General features: G+C 42.3%; 1 protein-coding gene across 1 annotated transcript in view; it reads right to left on the reverse strand.

Annotated features, from left to right (window-relative positions):
• Positions 1 to 20298, reverse strand: part of GLRB (glycine receptor beta) — a 145166-nt gene that overhangs the window by 26228 nt on the left and 98640 nt on the right. The window lies entirely within an intron of this gene.

Consider the following 20298-nt stretch of genomic DNA (forward strand, 5'->3'; position numbering starts at 1 on the left):
ACACAAGAGATACAAGGGGGCATGAGGTACAAAGGCCCTTCACCATGGATTCACCAGGTTTAGTATATATTTTATTCCTCTGGTTTTTGTCCTCTAAACCTAGGTGCGTCTAGTGGCCAGGAGTGTCTTATAGTCCGAAAAATACCATAATGTGCTCATATTGTAAGTCCTGTAGGACTATTGGCACATGGAAGGGGCATGTCCTTGTCTCAGTAAGTTCTGGGGAGAAGTATTTACCCTGTTGTCTGAAATTATTTATATCCAACTAACCCTATCCCCTCAGATATCTTTGTTGGGCATTTTAGATTCTGAATTACAGTCTAAGCAACATAGGGACATATGCAATTTGCTTTTTCTTCTGAGCTTCCTCCTAGATGATATTTTCACAACTTGTCAATAAAGTACTTTTTAAGACACCAGTATACAGGAAAATAGTCAGAATAATTTTGATAGTACTTTTTCACCAACTTTTTTGTACTTTTTCAATTGCGAAGTACTGAAAAAAATTACAGGTAGTAAAACGCCCGACTTACGAACGACCCACCGATACGAACGCCAGCCGACCCGCCGCGATGACGTCATGCAGCCCGGGGACTACCTCTTGTGCTCCCTTTCCTAATGCAGAGTATGCGCAGCAAAAGTGATTACAAGTCTCACCTATTCCACGGTGGCTCTGGGCCAATCAGCGGCGTCCTCTCTCCCTTCATTCCTCCCAGCGGCTTCAATAGTAGCGTTGCATAATGAGACAATCAGAGCCGTGGGGTCTCCTTTTGATTGCGTCATTATGTGACGCTACTAGTGAAGCCGCTGGGAGGAAGGAGGAACGAAACAAGAGAGGACGCCGCTGATTGGAGCCGCCATGGAATAGGTAAGACTTGTAATCGCTTCTGCTGCGCATACTCTGCATTAGGAAAGGGGGCACAGGGGGCAGAGATGACACAGAGGGGGGACACTGGAAGCACAGGGGACAGAGAAGGCACAGCGTTCCGACTTAAGGACAGATTCAGGTTAAGAACGAGCCTACAGTCCCTATCTCGTTCGTTAACCGGGGACTACCTATATTTAAAATACAAGATTAAACATTGTCTCCTAGGAGAAAATTCAGAAGAAAAAGTGAATTGCATATGGCCCATAGAGTGATTATTAGGAAGGTCTTTTTTTCTAGTAAGGCTATAGTATTTAAAAGGATGAGCCCAACAACTCCCTCTGTAGATATGTGGACAAGGCATATTAATAATAAATTAGAAAATATTACATGCAAAAATAGAGATTTCTCTAAGAAATTCCATAGGATTAGGGACCTCTGGTTGGAAAGCCCTCTCACTGTCACAGGTGATTAATGGCTATGTTACAGGCAATGTGTGAAAAGCAGGCATAGAATGCCTAGGCAATATATACAATGCCTGGAGTTTTTTTGGCAAGGTATGAAATATCGTGAATTCTTTAGAATGCCTAGGCAATCACTAACAAGACTACCGTATTCCATACTATGCCGGTTTACCTCCTGGCATTGTATAGAATGCCTAGGAAATGTATGCAATGACACAGCTATTTCATACCTTGCCTAAACACTTCAGGCGTTGAATACATTGCCTAGGCATTCTAAAGAATGCCTGCTTTCAAACTTTGCCTGTAACATCTACAGTATATCTCCATGCACTTATATTATCTTCACTTAGCATAGGTATGTTTTCACCTACTTTTTGGTACTTTTTTTAAATTGCAAAGTCCTGAAAAGATACAGTGGGATGCGAAAGTTTGGGCAACGTTGTTAATCGTTATGATTTTCCTGTATAAATCGTTATGATAAAAAATGTCAGTTAAATATATCATATAGGAGACACACACAGTGATATTTGAGAAGCAAAATGAAATTCATTAGATTTACAGAAAATGTGCAATAATTGTTTAAACAAAATTAGCGGGTGCATACATTTGGGCATTGTTGTCATTTTATTGATTCCAAAACCTTTAGAACTAATGATTGGAACTCAAATTGGCTTGGTAAGCTCAGTGACCCCTGACCTACATACACAGGTGAATCCAATTATAAAAAAGAGTATTTAAAGGGGTCAATTGTACGTTTCCCTCCTCTTTTAAATTTCTTTTAAGAGTAGGAACATGGGGGTCTCAAAACAATTCCCAAATGACCTGAAGACAAAGATTGTTCACCATCATGGTTTAGGGGAAGGATACAGAAAGCGGTCTCAGAGATTTCAGCTGTCTGTTTCCAGAGTTAGGAACATATTGAGGAAATGGAAGATCACAGGCTCTGTTCAAGTTAAGGCTCGAAGTGGCACACCAAGAAAAGTATCGGATAAACAGAAGCGACGAATGGTGAGAACAGTCAACCCACAGACCAACCATGCTGCGCACTTTACACAAGGAGATGCTGTATGCAGAGGAAGCCTTTTCTCCGCCCACAGCACAAACAGAGCCGCTTGAGGTATCCTAAAGCACATTTGGACAAGCCAGCTTCATTTTGGAATAAGGTGCTGTGGACTGCTGAAACTAAAATGTTGTTATTTAGGCATAACAAGGGGTGTTATGCATGGAGGAAAAACAACACAGCATTTCAAGAAAAACACCTGCTACCTACAGTAAAATATGGTGGTGGTTCCATCATGCTGTGAGGCTGTGTGGCCAGTGTAGGGACTGGGAATCTTGTCAAACTTGAGGGACACATGGATTCCACTCAGTATCAGCAGATTCTAGAGACCAATGTCCAGGAATCAGTGACAAAGCTGAAGCTGCGCTGGGGCTGGATCTTTCAACAAGACAACAACCCTAAACACTGCTCAAAATCCACTAAGGCATACATGCAGAGGAAAAAGTACAATGTTCTGGAATGGCCATCTCAGTCACCAGATCTGAATATAATTGAAAATCTGTGGTGTGAGTTAAAGAGAGCTGTCCATGCTCGGAAGCCATCAATTCTGAATGAACTAGAGATGTTTTGTAGAGAGGAATGGTCCAAAATACCTACAACCAGAATCCGGACTCTCATTGCACAGGAAGCATTTTGAGGCTGTAATTTTTGCAAAAGGAGGATCTACTAAATATTGATTTCATTTCTTTTTTTGTGGTGCCCAAATGTATGCACCTGCCTAATTTTGTTTAAACAATTATTGCACACTTTCTGTAAATCCAATAAACTTAATTTCACTTCTCAAATATCACCGTGTGTGTCTCCTACACATGATATATTTAACTGACATTTTTTATTGCAACAACCAACGATTTATACAGGAAAATCATGACGATTAACAACGTAGCCAAACTTTCACATCCCACTGTATTTTAAAGAGTAGATGAAAAGTCATCTCCTAGGAAAAAACTTAAAGTGAACCCAAATCAAAAGTACAAGATTTCAGAAAAAAATCTATTTTCTAACATATAATAAGAAATAGCAGCCTTTTTTCAGCTGCATGATGACAAATATAAAATATTTTACATTTATTGGAGGAACCCCTCCCTTCCTTTCATATTGCTGGGACAGAATCCGGCAGACTGGTGGAAGAGATAAAAAACAAAAACAAAATACAGGCTGCTACTGATGATGTCACAGGGGAGGTGCTCTCAGCTTGTGTGAGATTTCACATAGACGACGCCCCTGTGAGGGAGGGTAGCTGATGACAAACACAACCATGATCCAAAACCTCCTACTAAGCTCAGAAGTAATGGCTGCCACCTGTATAACCCTAGTTATGAAAAGAGAAGGGTGAAAAGCATGCACTGAAATGCTCATAGGCTTGAGGTAGTGTTTATTTATCTTTGTATGTGTCAGAGTGGTGCAACTAAATATTTTGAATTAAAAAAATGTCTGGTTTGAACCGCTTTAAGAGAAAAAAAAATTGTTTTGTTGTTGGTTCCATTGTTTATCAATTTTAAACCTTTAACAAGAAGGGAAGAAATACTGTATTTAGAAAATCATAAAATTCCTTACTTTAATTGCTCAATTATCAAAAGATAAAATGTACACACATATATAAAAAGACCAGATACAATTAGCATATGGGGTTTTAGCATGTGGCAAACAACCTCAAAGCATCAATAATAATCAATTCCACTAGATTAACTGGCCAGTTATCTTATTGTAGTATGTGCATAAGAGGAGAGAAAAGAGGCCTGTTCATGCCAAAGTTATCTTAATGAAGTAGATAGAGTTCAGATGTAAATTTGTTATTCCCTGTGGGAGTGGTAATGTTGATTAATAAGTCCATCCATATGTCATCATAACATGTAGGCCAAGAACCACCAATGTAAACAGATTTATATAGAGTTCTCTTTAAGTAGAGCTCCAGGACAGTAAAGATCCGCCAGGATGAAATCCTTATGCAGAGTTGTCCATGTTGGATGAAATAACAAGTTGCATGGGTGCTTGTGTCACTCAGACTTGTGTCATAGATAGAAATTCATTTCAAGGAAACATCAACAGCCTAGGTATAATCATGGTCAACATGTATAGTCCGCCAGGTTAGCAACCTTATGCAGCGTGATCCCAAGATCCTAGCTGTATTTCCCTGTAAAGTTATATGCAGTGAAAAGAGTCCACCTCCATGCAGATTGTGGGAGGTTGGCACATGATGGATTATCTATTGACAAAACAGTCTCTTTTCCTTAGAGATATAACTCCATCTCCACATTGACTTGTATAGGCAAAAAAGTTGTTCAAATGATACTCATCCAATTGTTGCGTAGGTATTGGTGGTGATGCCTTCCAGGCTCTTTCCCCCATGCATTTGATCGGTCTGTGAGTGGGCCCAATAACCGACCGGTTTCGCTGGTCAGAGTACCAGCATCGTCAGGGCAGGCCCCCAAAGCGTGTCCATCCGAGAAGAGATGACTTTTAATTATACTAATTTATTGCTCAGAATTATCTTTCACATTATCATTGGATCAGTGATAGGACTCAATGCAATGCAAATGCCAATGATAGCCACACTCACTTCATCACAGTGATGTACTATTTTTTTTTTTTTTTTTAAGATTGTGTATCTGAAACTTAACCTGGATAAAACTGAGCTCATAATTTTCCCGCCCCGCGTTGCACCACCCCTCCCAGATATTCACGTCACTATCAACAGCACTACCACCCACCCTACCTCCCAGGCCTGCTGCCTCTGTGTCACTCTAGACTCTGCCCTCTCCTTCATCCCACACATCCAAAATGTTACCAGAGCCTGCAATTTCCACCTTTGCAACATCTCCAAAATCCACCCCTTTCTGACCCCAGACACTATCAAGCTTCTCATCCATGCCCTCATCATCTCCTGCCTTGACTACTGCAATGCCTTACTGTCTGGCCTCCCCTTGAAACGCATTGCACCCCTTCAATCAGTCATGAATGCAGCAGCTAGACTCATACATTTTTCTCACCGCTCTGCTTCCACTTCTCCCCTCTGTGAAGCCCTACACTGGCTCCCTATCTGCTTCAGGATCAGTTATAAGATTGTGCCTTACATACAAATCTGTGCACAAGACCTGCCAAACCTACATTTCTGAGCTTGTCAACAGATATATACCTGTCTGGCCCCTCCGGTCCTCCAATGCACTCCACCTGATCTCCCCATGCATTTCGCACTCCCATGCATGCCTACAAGACTTCTCAAGTGCTGCCCCCACCCTATGGGACTCCCTTCCACTCCCCGTCAGACTCGCTCCTTACTTCAACACCTTCAAGCAAGCCCTTAAAACACATTTCTTTAAAACGTCCTACACCCCATCTACCACACTTTGAACCGCAATAGGCTTCAATGGGCAAGCGAACTTGAAAAACATACAAATACTGTTTCTTGCCACAAAAGTGATGGAAAAGAGGTTTCAAGGGGTCTAACACCTGGAGGGGGGCATGGCGGGGTGGAATACATGCCAAACGTCCCGGGGAAAATTACGGATTTGCCGCACAGCAGGGTTATAATCCTTAAAAGGCAGAAATCACATTGCATTGCTAAATTTGAGGCCTAAAGTGCTTGAAAACATCTAGCGTGTGTATACATGGATCAGCAGTTAGTGTAAGTAGTGTACTGCTTCACACTGACAGACCAAACTCACTGTGTAACGCACCACAAACAGCTGGCGGTTTTCAAGCCCATATGGTCGGGCTGAGGCAGCTCAATGATAGAACAACAGTGACTGTCCAGCTGATCGAATTTGGTCTGCCCACAATGAAGCAACAACCTTATTATCTTGGATGTGCCCCCCCCCCGCAACACACTCATATAGGTCATTGCTTCATTGTGATACGCGAGTCCCTTCACCACGGCAAGGTTACGATCACGAAGGGGAATTGACACATGTACATGCCTTTTGTCTTGTTGTTGCAGCCAGAAAAATTAGGCATGTACACGCACCAGAAACATTATTATGTTTGGTAGCAGCCGCGGCCATAAAAATTTAGGAATCCGTCTGGAGTCCTGGACCTTGTTGGTGGTGGCGGAGAAGGCAGTCAAGCGGCCTGCAGGCAGAGATGCTGTGTGGGGACTAACTTAGTCTTGGGGCAGGCAGTCACACGGCGTGCAACCAGAGATGCTGTGTGTGGGGACTGACTTAGTCTTCGGGCAGGCAGTAGCCATCCGGGATCCGTGTCACATTCATTTTGATAAAGGTGAGGTACTGAACACTTTTTTGATCTGACTGCTGGTGGTATAATACAAAGTGCAATTACACAGGTGCAGTGAAAAGATATGCACTGTCTGCCGCTATAATACAATTGTGCAGTCACACAGGTGCAGTGAAAAGGTATGCAGTGACTGCTGGTATACAATGTGCAGTCACACAGGTGCAGTGAAAAGGTATGCACTGACTACTGCTATAATACAATTGTGCAGTCACACAGGTGCAGGGAAAAGGTATGCACTGACTGCTGCTATAATACAATTGTGCAGTTACACAGACAGGTGCAGGGAAAAGGTTTGCAGGAATGCTGCTATAATACAATTGTGCAGTCACTCAGGTGCAGGGAAAAGGTATGCACTGACTGGTGGTATTGTATAATACAAAGTGCAGTCACACAGAGGCAGTGAAAGGTATACACTGAATGTGCTGGGCCTGGCACAGTACAGCAATTAGCAAGGGCCAGCTGCGACAGACAGGGCTGTATATGCAGTGTCAGTGGCACAAACACAAAAGAAAACATCAGAAGAACATTAGCTCTCAAAAGAGCTGTTTTGGGGTGCTTTTCATCAACAAATATCAGCAAGGAGCAAGCTAACAGACCTAACTATCACTTTCCCTATCTCTCCAATGTATCTCCCTTCTCTCACTAATACAGCAGCACACAGAGTGAGAACATGGCCGACTCTGCTGCCTTTTATAAGGGGGGGGGGAGGGCGGGCTCCAGGAGGGAGTGCAACCTGATTGGCTGCCATGTGTCTGCTGACTGTGATGTAGAGGGTCAAAGTTTAGCCCAATGATGTAGTATAGGGGGCGGGTTGAACTCAGTAAGTGTTCGCGGTTCACCGCGGACTTGAACCAGCTAAGCTTGTGTGAGCAAGTTATCCGGCGAACCGTTCGGGCCATCTCTACTTGCATCCCCACCAATGACACCCTTCTCATGGACTAACTCGAACTTGATTTGCTGGGTTTCTGTAAAACACGTGTTATACCCTGTTTGTATGTATAATCTTGTGCTATGTTGTATACCCATTTGCTACCTCTCTGTCTGTCACCCCTTGTTTACAATGTATGTATCCCTATTTAATGTCCAGCGCTGTGTAATACCTTGGTGCTCTCTTAATAAATACACTAAATAATAAATAATAAAATCTGCATAAAATAGGTAATGACTGTGATTCCCTCAAGAAGAGGATTCTGGTGCTTTCCCTACTCAGGCCTACCAATTAGAATTTTCAGTGTGGAAAAAGATAGCACAGAGTACAGCACTTTGTGCAGGCGCTACTATGTCCAGTCTCTTCTCTTACACAAAAAGCTTAGATTGATGTTTAAAGAACTGGCCATTTTGTTTATTGCACTGTGGTTTAATGTGAATTTCGCAAAGTGGATTGGAAAAACAGTACTTCAGATACAAATCACTATCATTTATATTCTGTATTGATTCATTCTTCAGTTATTATTGTAGGTTCTCTGTGATTAAAGATACTCTCTCATGAGGGCATTTCTTCCACCCATCATGTTTGATTACATTGACACCAGAGGCTATGAGGATTTGCTCAGGCTTAGCTTATGCGATTATGTCTGCACTTCAGCCATGCACTCTCTTTGCTACCAGTTTTTCAGGTATGGAAGATATCTTTATTTAATTTGTGTTTTCCAATTTAAATGTTTTGCTACCATTATGAATCATAGAGACCCGTCTTGATTTACTCAGGCTAATAAGCTCTATTCCACTTTCCGACATAAATAAGACAGGTGACAGTTTTCTTGGCAGTCAGATCTGTAATATGCAGAAACCACATGTTTATTTTTATCATGTATATTCTCAACACCTTTGAAATATTTGTATATTGCACTAGAATTTCCATATGTACCAAAAACATGTGTAGCGCCAGACTCCGGGTTCACTTGAGGCAACAGCTCAACAATCTTGATTCAGAAAACAAGAGATGAAAAAGAATGCCATGTATGCATTGCAAGAATGATTAAATGTCTCTAGCTTAGAAAAAGGTTTCAGCTATACCCATTAGCAGAATCAGCATAGTTCTTCCACAGTTTGCCTGAAAACCTTCTAGATACCATGTTTCCCCCAAAATAAGACACTGTCTTATATACAATTTTGTCCAAAAGATGTACTAGTGCTTATTTTTAGAGCATGTCTTATTTTGGGGGGAAACACTAGTAGTTTTCCTATGCAAAATGTATATACTGCATGCCATGCTGAAACACAAGTAGCACAGAGCTTGTGGTTTGCAGATATTGGCTCTCACTTACAGAAATATTAATTCTGCGGGTAAGAGAGTCTATTTCTTGCAGACAGAGAACTCTGTCAAGCTCCCTAGAGCTATGATGGGATAAGCTGTGTGTCATAAGAAAAGGTGAAGAGGTGAAGTGCTGCTGATGCTTATCACGACAGATCAGGAAGGCTGACTCCAACAAAAACACAAATTGCCTGACACATATATAGGACTGTAGAACTCACATTATACTGCTGCTCTCCTGTATCCAAGCTTTATATTGAGCTTGACTTGCTGGGGTCATGCGGGCTGCTCCTAGGGCTTAATTTCGGGGATGCTAGGTCTTATTCTCAGGGGATGTCTTACTATAGGGTAAACACGGTAGTAGCAGGTCTTCCCTACACCAATGGGGATACAATGGGCCTGATACACAAAGGTCCTGTAAATATGCGCAAGCAGTGCACCGCAACTGTACCGATACCAACGTCAGGGGAGCAGAACGTGTTAAGCTATTAGTGCAAAACGTGCTTCTCCCCGGGTGTCAATGCTGCTAAAATTGCTGTGCGCTCCCTGCTTCAGGCCCAATATGCCCAAATAGGAGTGCAGTATTTGAATGGTTGCTATGCATCCAGATTTCTTCAGTAAATGGCACGATACAGTTGAGGCCAAAACACACACACCTTATGATATTAGACAACACTCTTGAATTCTCCATAAAAACAACCATTAACAATAAGTGCTTATTATTATGGAAACAATAGAGTATTGTACCGTGTTAGCTATAAGTAAGCAAGAAGTTTTGAATCAGGATGATACAATTTTTGGCTGACTTGAAAGAATAAGAGTAAGCAAGCTTTCTGCTGTGCAGCTTTCTTCAGACTTCAACCTGTTTGCTTACAAGATGTTGGAACATCATATACATGCAACATAAAGAGAGGATACATAGATTGTTTGCAAGCATAAATACGTCATTTAGATGCCTTGAATAAAACAGAACATTGAAATGGGGTGAGAGGATGTTAGCTGGTTTATGACCAATAGATAAGACCCATTGTTTACTCAATCCTCACACAAATGGGACTCAAGACTGCCACAGAGGCATCGTATATCTCAAAAGATTGTTCACATTGCCATTGACTCCTGTGCAATTGTGCACTGTTTGGTACAGTGTAAACTGCTTGGCAACCCGCTGCAGCTTCTGTGTCGGCCAAACCACTTCCGTCACACCACATCGCACCAACTAAAAAATGTTCTATTGACTTTGATGGCCCTTGTGATGAGCTGCGGTGGGGAGAGTATGTGACCCAATGAGGTCAGTATGAAAGGGGCCGTACTGATACAGTTTGAGACAGATACAGAAGCTTGCCAGGTCTTTTTCGAGCCCACTGTAAATGCCCAGCAACCTCCTCTTCTTCTGCTTACTCTTCCGGCTATGTACGTGCAAATCCAGACAGGGCAGTGTGTAAGGGCACATGCCCAGTAGAACGAAATACTCGTACACAGAGGAAAAAAAAAAGCTGTTCACTATTGGGTTTGTTGTACTGGGCATGTGCAGACCTTACTGGCGAATTCCCACTTTGGATGCGCTTGCACACAGTGGGAGCACAGCCATGAGAAATCTATTCCACAAGCTCTGTTGTTGAAAAGGCTTATATGGACCCAGCACTGGAACAGTGAGTTCAGGAGGATCTGAAAAGCCTCTGGACTATCCAGAGGATTGCCACTACTGAGGTAAGTATCCGGTTTTGGGGGGTTTTGTCGCTTCAGGCATTCTTTATATAAGCCTTCATAAAAAAAACATAAACAAATAATAATCAAATAAATCGTAACTTTTTAATCTATTTTTAAATAGCCGTGAGAAACAGTTTTGAATCATGCATTAACACTGTCCAAACTAACATTAATTAGGTTCCTTTACCTAAACACATAGTGGGTTAATGTGCTTGCAGCAAGGCAATTACTGCCTAGACTGCACCGACTCTCATGTGCTATTTGTTAGAAGTCAGCTGCTTGCAGCATCATTATCACCCTATATATTACCGAGATCTTTGCATTCTCTAGAGAGTCTCATTATGCTATGGCTAAGTAGATGCGTCACTAAAGATCTTCTCTCATGCCCAAATTGAAAGACTTGATAGATAGCAAGGAAGCAGCTAGAATAAAACAATGTACACATTTCGGTCTTGATGAGACAAGAGAAGCATCTTCCCACTCTGCTACGCATATATTAAATGATGCTTCTCTAACATTTGCCGGAAGCAATTTCTAAGCCTGTACACATATCTCTTCTCCTAATATCTCTTGCTGAACAGCCTGCAGGAAGAGGATGTCGTATGTATTAAACAAATGTATACGGATAATAAAGTGTATGGTGCAGAAGAACAGAATCCACACAAATTGTATGTGTGATCCTTTTCCAATCACTAGGTACACAGTTGCACTAATTAAAGGGACTTGTTCATTTGCAGCGACATCACAACAGCAGTGCGTCAGCAAGGTTACATAGACAGCAATATACAAGACACACCTGCGGATCAGTGTCATTTCCATTACCAACCCTGACACTTTAATGAAATGTTCAACAAGGAAGCCATAGCAGAATTTCACTCGTACAAAATCAACCAATCTAATTTGTGACTAGGACATTTGTGGCCACTAGACATGTACTGTAGATGTTATGGGGTGGGTACAGGTTGAGTAATATGGGGGGGAGGTTTGAACAAAACATAAGGATTGTAGGATTGTGGGAGCGAGCTTAATCAGATCATCAATCACATCATAGCCTTCTTTTATGTAGCCACACTTAAAGTATTAAGTGATCACCTCTTCCATTTTAAAAAAGGTCAGTGCATTAGACCTTGTTATGATGCATACACTCATGCACAGTGACAGTTTTGCAGTGTCTTAAAGGACAACTGAAGTAAAACGGATATGGAGGCTGCCATTTTTATTTCCTTTTAAGCAATACCAGTTGCCTGGCTATCCTGCTGATTCCCTGCCTCTAATACTTCCTGCCATAGACCCTGAACAAGCATATGCAGATCAGGTGTTTCTGACATTATTGTCAGATCTGACAAGATTAGCTGCATGCTTGTTTCTAGTGTTATTCACACACTACTGCATCCAAATGGATCAGCAGGACTGCCAGGCAACTGGTATTGTTTAAAAGGAAATAAATATGTCAGCTGCCATATTCTTCTCACTACAGTTGTCCATTGTGTACCCAAGGCAAACCTCAATTAAAAAATCAGATAATTACCTAAGAAGAGAGGGGCCTCTGGATCCTGCATAGGCTTCCCACGCCATCCTCCAGACCTCTGTTGCTGAGAACAGACAAGAGTTTGTCAGATTTCAGCTCATGACTGTGTGAGCATGAGCGTGGCCATACTGCGTCTGCATGGGATGGGCTGTGCCTGCGCAGCTGTGCTTCTGCATAGGTGAGGCCATGCTCACGTGGGTGCCACGCTCATGCAGGAAGAGGAGTATGGTTGTGATGTTCAAAAAGGTCCTGGGCGGTGTCAGTGGTCCAGAGCACGGTGTGGGAAGCCTCTAGAGTATCCAGAGGCTTCCCTCTTCCTAGGTAAGTATCTGTTTTATGACCCCCCTCAGGTTCACTTTAACTCCTGACTAGTACCTCCCTGCTTCGTGTGTAATAAGACATTTAACCCTTCTCAAAACCTAACCCATGTATTAAAGTACAACTGAAGTGAAAGGCATATGGAGGCTGCCATAATTATTTCCGTTTAAACAAAACCTGGGGCCTGACAGTTCTGCTGATCTCTTTGGCTGCAGTAGTGTCTAACCATCACTCCTGCGGCTAAACTAGTCAGACTCAGTCAGAAACATCTGATCTGCATGCTTGTTCAGGTTCTATGGCTAAAAGTATTAGAGGCAGAGGTCCTATTGCTGGCGGCCGAATCACACTGTTTTGATCATAATTTGGGCTGCTTCTCTCGATAGCACCCAAATTACTGCCTGAGGGCCATTATAGCCGCGATTCCCATTACGCCCTATATTTCCAGTGCCCTTGTTGCCTGGCTCGACCTATGTATGTTTGGGTCCTATTGGAGAAAAGTGCTATATAAATGTTATTGTTGTATACCTATTCCTTTGTGCCCTAAAAACTAAAAACATGTAGAAACATTGGTGATAGCACATGACACTTCTCTTTGCAGTGGACAAAATAAACTCAGGGCCCACTGCCTCCCTCTTGTCCTTCTAGTATCCTGTCTTCATATTGTCTTGTGTACAAGGAAAAGGCTGATCAGAAATATGAGCCAGTTAAGCACTACTGCATTGTAGAGTTTAGTTAAAGCAGACCTGAACTCAGAACTTCCTCTCTGCTCTAAATGATAAGCATCACCATATTAACCATTACAGCTGATGAAAATCCTGCAATAAATCTGCATTGTGTGTATATATGTATAACTGAGAAGAAAAGTAGGTCCGGCACCAGTCTCAATGCTTCAGTGAAAATATATTCCAACAGATACAGTGATACGGCCGTCTTTTTGTACCTCCATGTGCCTTATTACACTGTACCTGTTGGAATAAAATTTCACTGAAGCATTGAGACTGGTGCCGGACCTACTTTTCTTCTCAGTTATACATTGTGATATCTTCACCAGGTAGAGAGCACAGTCTGCTCGGTAACCAAATTCCGACTGCCATTTCCAGCATACTTCGAGTGCCAGTCACCTGTAATTCCTTTATCTACTACTTGTGTGTAATTACTGCTTTTATGGAAGCAGACATATTGTTAACATCCCGTGTTTACCAATTAGCTTCTCGGAGGTGGCAGTCAGCTGACACAGTTGAGGGATCAAATTACAATTTGTGATTAGCCACAGATGAGCTGGGATTAGACAGGCTAAATACATACAGGGTGCATTTCTCTAGGTTTGCCTTCTGTCCTGTGCAAGAGTTCAGGTCCACTTTAACTTAACCCAGTTAACTTTGTTGAATAGAGCAGAAAAAGTCTACCATAACCTCCACATGAGTGTGGTTATAATTTGAATGTTTAACCAGCAGACTGGGCACAGGTTAGTAACCCAAGCATTGATGCTTTATGTTAGTAGAGACAAGTGAGGTCAGCAACATGGCTATGCTCTACATCATGTGTCGAACTCCAAGCCTGGAGGGCCAGATCCATGCCAGTGTTTAGGATGGACTGAGAAAGAGAGGAATGTGTTCTACCTGATGGACCACACCTTTCCTGATTCAGACCTACCAATTCATTTGAGCTGTATCAAAAATGTGTGAGGATCTCGGCCCTCGTAGGACCGGTTTGACATACCTGATCTACATAATTCAAGATGTTTGCATGTTTGCAGGTTAAGTGGTTGGCATATACTATGTGTCTCAACAGAGTATTTAGCTGCTGTAAGTGCCTGCTGTCCAACTAAGCTTTTAGACAGTTTGTATCAATATTATTACCACCAACTGATGAACCAACAAAGTAAAGTCAGGCAAAAATAAGACCATGAGCAAACAGAAACATTAAGTACCAGAAATAGCTTTATCCACTTTCCCTGGATAATGGCGCAAAAGTTATTTCCATGACTCAGTTTGTAACAAACTGAAAATTTGCTTTAATTGCTCTTTTAATTTCCATAAACGAGCCACCAATGACACGTACCTCATTAAACAGATTATATGAGCTTCTACAATGCAGCTTTATAAGGTAGTTGCTACTTGTATGGATGGAGTCAATCATGCTAATCCACAGGGATAGAAAGCTGGCAAACCCCAGCAACAGAAAGCAACAACAGCATGTTAAATATAGAACAATATATAAAAGAATCAGATAAAAGTGCCAAATAGCTAACAGCAATTGAAGGCTGAGTTGCATGATGTATTTTTATTCCCCTGGAAAATGAGTAAGAAAATGTGGATGGCTCCAGTTAGGGGTGCTGAGTGATCCTTGATGTAGTATTCTCAGCCAAGAAAAAGGAAATATTAAGTATAAAGAATGTGTGGTTAAGAGTATAACCCAATCAGACCAAGAGGGGATCAGGATCAAAAGTTCTCCTTATGAAGATTTGCTTTATATGCCACTGCCACTGTTTTGATTGGCCAAATATTTGAACTTGTGCATCGAGTTAATATCGTGTTCCAAATACTCTATTAAAGGTCCTGAAATATCTGACATCAGTCAAGAGCAGTTTTTATAGCCATCGAAGGTAACCTAAATCACTTACACATTGTTCTTATTATTTTATAAAAGCAGATTAACCACAATGCTAGTCAGGAATAAAATGCGTTTATGATAGATTACCACCTGAATTCCAGTGCCATCACAATGAATTATGGCTTATAAAGGCTTATGTCTACTTCCAAACATAATTCCTCTATGACGTCAGTGTCCTTGTTTTGTAAAGAGCATTGCGTTGCCCCAAAATCTGAACCATAACACTATTAAAATGTCATTTACATCCCCTGCATAGCTCCACATTTTATGACGCCCCTCTCAACGCCAACCTGCAGTCACATAAATTAGGTGTTAATAGTTAAAAATGATCATAAATACCTTACATTTAAAAGAAACAATGCTGGCTAGGTAGCCCCCACCAATCCTTTCTGTCCACAATGGTGGTGTGATTCTAGTTTGCTGACTACAAAAGTCACCACATATAAGCTTCTCCCCGCGTTAGTTGGCACCTACCTCCACACAACCCCAGAAGGGGAGGAGTTAAGTGGCATGCCAGCCACATCCTGAGTGGAAAAGGGTGGTGGGCTACAAATGATCGGCCTACCCTTCCAGAAGACACCATGGCTCGGCTACACCCACAAAAAAACGTTACAATACATTTTTAATCATTAAAGGACACCTGAAGTGAGAAGGATATGGAGGATGCCATATTTATTTCCATTTAAACAATGCAAATTGCCTGGTTATGCCGCTGATCCTCTGTTTCTTATATTTTTAGCCATAGACCCTTAGCAAGCATGCATATCAGATGTTTTTGACTGAAGTTTGACTATATTAGCTGCATACTTGTTTAAGGTGTGTGATTTAAACACTACTGAAGCCAAAGAGATCTGATGGACTGCTAGACAACTGGGGCTTGATTCACAAAGCGGTGCTAACCTACTTAGCACGTCTAAAGTCTTTAGACGCGCTAACCAGGGTGCTAAGTAGGTTAGCACCGGATTTCTCAATCAGATCACGCGCTAACTTTGCGCGCGCAAAGTTTTACGCGCGCAAAGTTTTACGCGCGCTAAGTCCCATAGGCTTTAATGGGCACTTCGCACGGTGCGTCCTGCGCTCTGTGCAGTACGCGCGTAAAGTTTTACGCGCATAAAGTTTTGCGCGCGTAAAGTTTTATGCGCGAAAAGCTTGTTTAGACGTGCTAAGGGGGTTTTCACAGGCGTGCTAACAGTTAGCACCGCTTTGTGAATCAAGCCCCTGGTATTGTTGAAAAGGAAATAAATATGACAGCCTCCATATGTCTTTTGCTTCAGGTGTTCTTTAACCTCGATGGCGGTATTCCCGAGCTAGGGTTGGGGTGGAAAACCGCAGCTCAGAGTGGTAATCCCGACCTCTGCTCAGGGTAGCTGCCAGAGGCTGTGTGCATGCAGAGTGTTTCTACATACAGTACCTCCCAGGGATCCCGACGTCGGCCGCCATTCTTCTTCCTCTCCTCCGACTCTGCTTCCTCCTGGCGAGATCGCCGGCTGTCGTCATGATGACAGACAGAAATCTCACTTTAGAGTTGCAGCTCCACCTGGAGGATGGAGGGAAAACTGCAGCGCTGGAGCCAGGGAGGTGAGTTTCCAGGTTTTAGGGTCTGAAAGGGTGCACAAAAATTGCACCGCTTTTAGACCCTAATATCCGAAAAGAATCATAAAGCCACGGGGGTTAAAGGGAACCTGAGGTGAAAGGGATATGGAAGCCAACATATGTATTTCCTTTTAATCAATGCAGAGTAAAATTATGCTGTGAAGCAGTGGAGAAAACGAGTAAGGGCCTGTACACACTGCTGCGCTTGCGTTGCGTTTTTAAAAACGCATGCGTTTTTAAAAACGCAAGGTCTTTTGAAAAAGAATAAAAATCTTGATGACTTGTACACACTGGTGCGATGCGTTTTTAGAAAAACGCAATCGCAGTGCCTGCTGCAGCGCATGAAAAACGCATGAAGAACGCATGCGCTTGCGTTTTTGCCTGCGTTTTTCAGAAGTCAGTATCCCAGAAGACTCTGCAATCTCCTGATTCCTGCTGAAATGTAAACTAGAAAAAAAACAAAGGATTCTTTAGCCAATCAGCAATTACAAGAAAAACGCAAACGCACAAAAAACGCAGGCAAAAGCGCATGCGTTTTTAAAACTACAGGCACTTTAAAAACGCATGCGCTTGCGATTTTGCTTGCGTTTTTCAGTGTGTACAGGCCCTAAGATGCTTTTAGTGGATCTTTTAAAAATGTATACTTTAGCCTTAATTGTCTTCATCTTCAAGTTCAAACACTTTATTTTGTAACACTAAATTTAAATACTTTTTTATGCTATAATATTGGAAAATGCTTAGAGAACTCCAATTCCTGAGGTTTGTCATGTGGACATGTGCAAAGGTGTGGCCTTTCGCCTTACTATGAGCACATGCTGAAACCTTCAAAAGCTCTACAATATTCCATATGGATATTTTCCCTCTCTTTGGGCTGGTGCACACCAAAACCCGCTAGCAGATCCGCAAAATGCTAGCAGATTTTTAAACGCTTTTTTTTATTTTTATGAGGCGTTTTGCTAGCGTTTTGCGGATTGCTGCTGCGGTTTTCAGTATAGTAGATTTCATATATTGTTACAGTAAAGCTGTTACTGAACAGCTTCTGTAACAAAAACGCCTGCAAAACCGCTCTGAACAGGCGTTTTTCAGAGCGGTTTGCGTTTTTCCTATACTTAACATTGAGGCAGAAACGCATCCGAAATCCAAAAAATGCCTCACCCAGGCATTTTTCGTTTCTGCAAAACGCCTGCCGCTCTGGTGTGCACCACCCCATTGAGATACATTGACCAAGCAGATCCGCAGCCGCAAGCGGATCTGAAAACGCCCAAAAAGCCGCTCGGTGTGCACCAGCCCTTTATGTCCTGCAGAATGTGCAGTACATCTACTTGCATAATTTCTTCTCTTAGGCCTAGTGCACACCGAGCAGTTTTTGGAGCGATCCGCCGGCCGCATCCGCCTGGAAAAACGCTTGGCTAATGTATTGCAATGGGATGGTGCACACCGGCGGTTTGAGGTTTTTGCCAAGCCGCAAACGCGCCTCCTGCTGCGCGTTTGCGGATTTTGGAAGCGTTTCGTCCTCAATGTAAAGTATAGGAAAAACGCAAACCGCTCTGAAAAACGCTACTTCAGAGCGGTTTGCCAGGCATTTTTGTTACAGAAGCTGTTCAGTAACAGCTTTTACTGTAACAATATGTGTAATCTGCTACACAAAAACGCACCCAAAACCGCTAGGTATGTTTAGAAAACCTCTCTAAACATACCTAGAATCGCTCTGAAATCAGCTCCCAAAACCGCTAGCGTATTGCGGATCTGCTAGCGGTTTTGGTGTGCACTGGGCCTTAGGCCTGGTGCACACCAGAGGAGTTTTTCTGAGCGTTTTGAGTTTTTAAATCTGCTGCTAATGTTATCCTATGTGTCTGTGCACATTGGAGCAATGAGGTTTTGTAAAAAACTAAATAGCATTACATTGGGAAGAGCTTTTGAAACCTCTAAAAGCTCTTCCCAATGTAATGCTATGGGGTTTTTACAAAACCTCATTGCTCCAGTGTGCACAGACACATAGGATAACATTAGCAGCAGATTTAAAAACTCACAACGCTCAGAAAAACTCCTCTGGTGTGCACCAGGCCTAAGGCCCGGTGCACACCAAAAACCGCTAGCAGATCCGCAAAATGCTAGCAGATTTTGAAACGCATTTTCTTATTTTTCTGCAGCGTTTCAGCTAGCGTTTTGCGGTTTTGTGTAGCGGTTTTGGTATAGTAGATTTCATGTATTGTTACAGTAAAGCTGTTACTGAACAGCTACTGTAACAAAAAACGCCTGGCAAACCGCTCTGAAGTGCCGTTTTTCAGAGCGGTTTGCGGTTTTCCTATACTTAACATTGAGGCAGAAACGCATCCACAATCCAAAATCTGCAGCAGCCCGGGAGTATGCGTTTCTGCAAAACGCCTCCCGCTCTGGTGTGCACCAGCCCATTGAAATACATTACCCTAGTGGATCCGCACTCGCAAGCAGATCGCAAACCGCAGCGGAAACGCTCCGGTGTGCACTAGGCCTAACTGCCTATTTTTCACACTAACCAGTTTCTGATCTGTAAACACTATGTACTGTAAAAAGGGAATGTGAGTAAACATACAACACAATTTTCACTTCATTTTATAAAGGAACGATATTATCCAACACCAACGCCACCCAAGTGTAAACAGAAATGTTTTCTTAATTACTGGTTACACATCCATCAGCGGTAATAACTGCAAGCAGATGCTTTCTTGAATCACATTGTTGTTTAAGGAACTCGAGCACTCTAGACCTACTTTATATTGGAAGCTTTAGAAGGTCTGTGTATGAACTGTTTATAGCAAGTCCTGTCATTGAGCCTCTGTTGCATTCAAGTCAGGGCTTTGAGGCAGCCATGCCAAAATTGTAATTCTGTTTCTTTGTGTTGTGTTTTGGATTATTATCTTGTGGTATAAATATGCAATAACTCAATGACCAGACGGTTGTCTTTTTTTTCTAATACAGAGTATTAGCACAATTATCCTACATAAATGACATATTTTCCGGGTCCTAAGGTGACAAAGCCTCTCCACATCGTCGTCACCATGATAGAACAAAAAGAACATTATTTCAAAAATCTAGGGTAACATTTTTTCCATCTCTCTTTATGGCAGCAGAGAGTGTTCTGTTGTGAAGCAGCATCTGGAAGCAGGAAAAAGTTACAGACACTCCTGCTACTGGCTACTCTGCATGGCGGGAGGAGGTGGCGGGGACGATTTTTGTGAACAAACGAGGAGGTATCTTTGCTAATTGGCTGCACTCATGGCTGGGGAGAAGCCTCTAGTCTCCCCTGCGTTGGAAGGGGTTGCAAGTGTGATTGTTATGCCTATGACTGTTAGTGCCTAGTGTGAACATTTTTGTGGACTTCCCCGATCATACCATCACTGCCAATTCCTTCCAGGGGGCAGTTGCCGCTGCTATTCTAACACTGCTACACACACATTTCTCATGTAATAGTTCCAATCTATGACAGTTTTTTGGCCATGTGTAGCTGTAGTTTACACTACAAAGTTAAAGTCGTTTGTTGACCTAAGACGTTATTGAAATGGAATGTGGCCACAATTATTGCTACCATGGCTCCTCACACCACACACATCTTTCTCCATACAGATTTCTGTCACACATGTCCATGTGACACAAGACAGCCTTCTTTCAGAATTTACACAGCAA

This window comes from Hyperolius riggenbachi, chromosome 1, assembly GCF_040937935.1.
Source record: "Hyperolius riggenbachi isolate aHypRig1 chromosome 1, aHypRig1.pri, whole genome shotgun sequence".
In the NCBI taxonomy this organism is placed as follows: Eukaryota; Metazoa; Chordata; class Amphibia; order Anura; family Hyperoliidae; genus Hyperolius; species Hyperolius riggenbachi.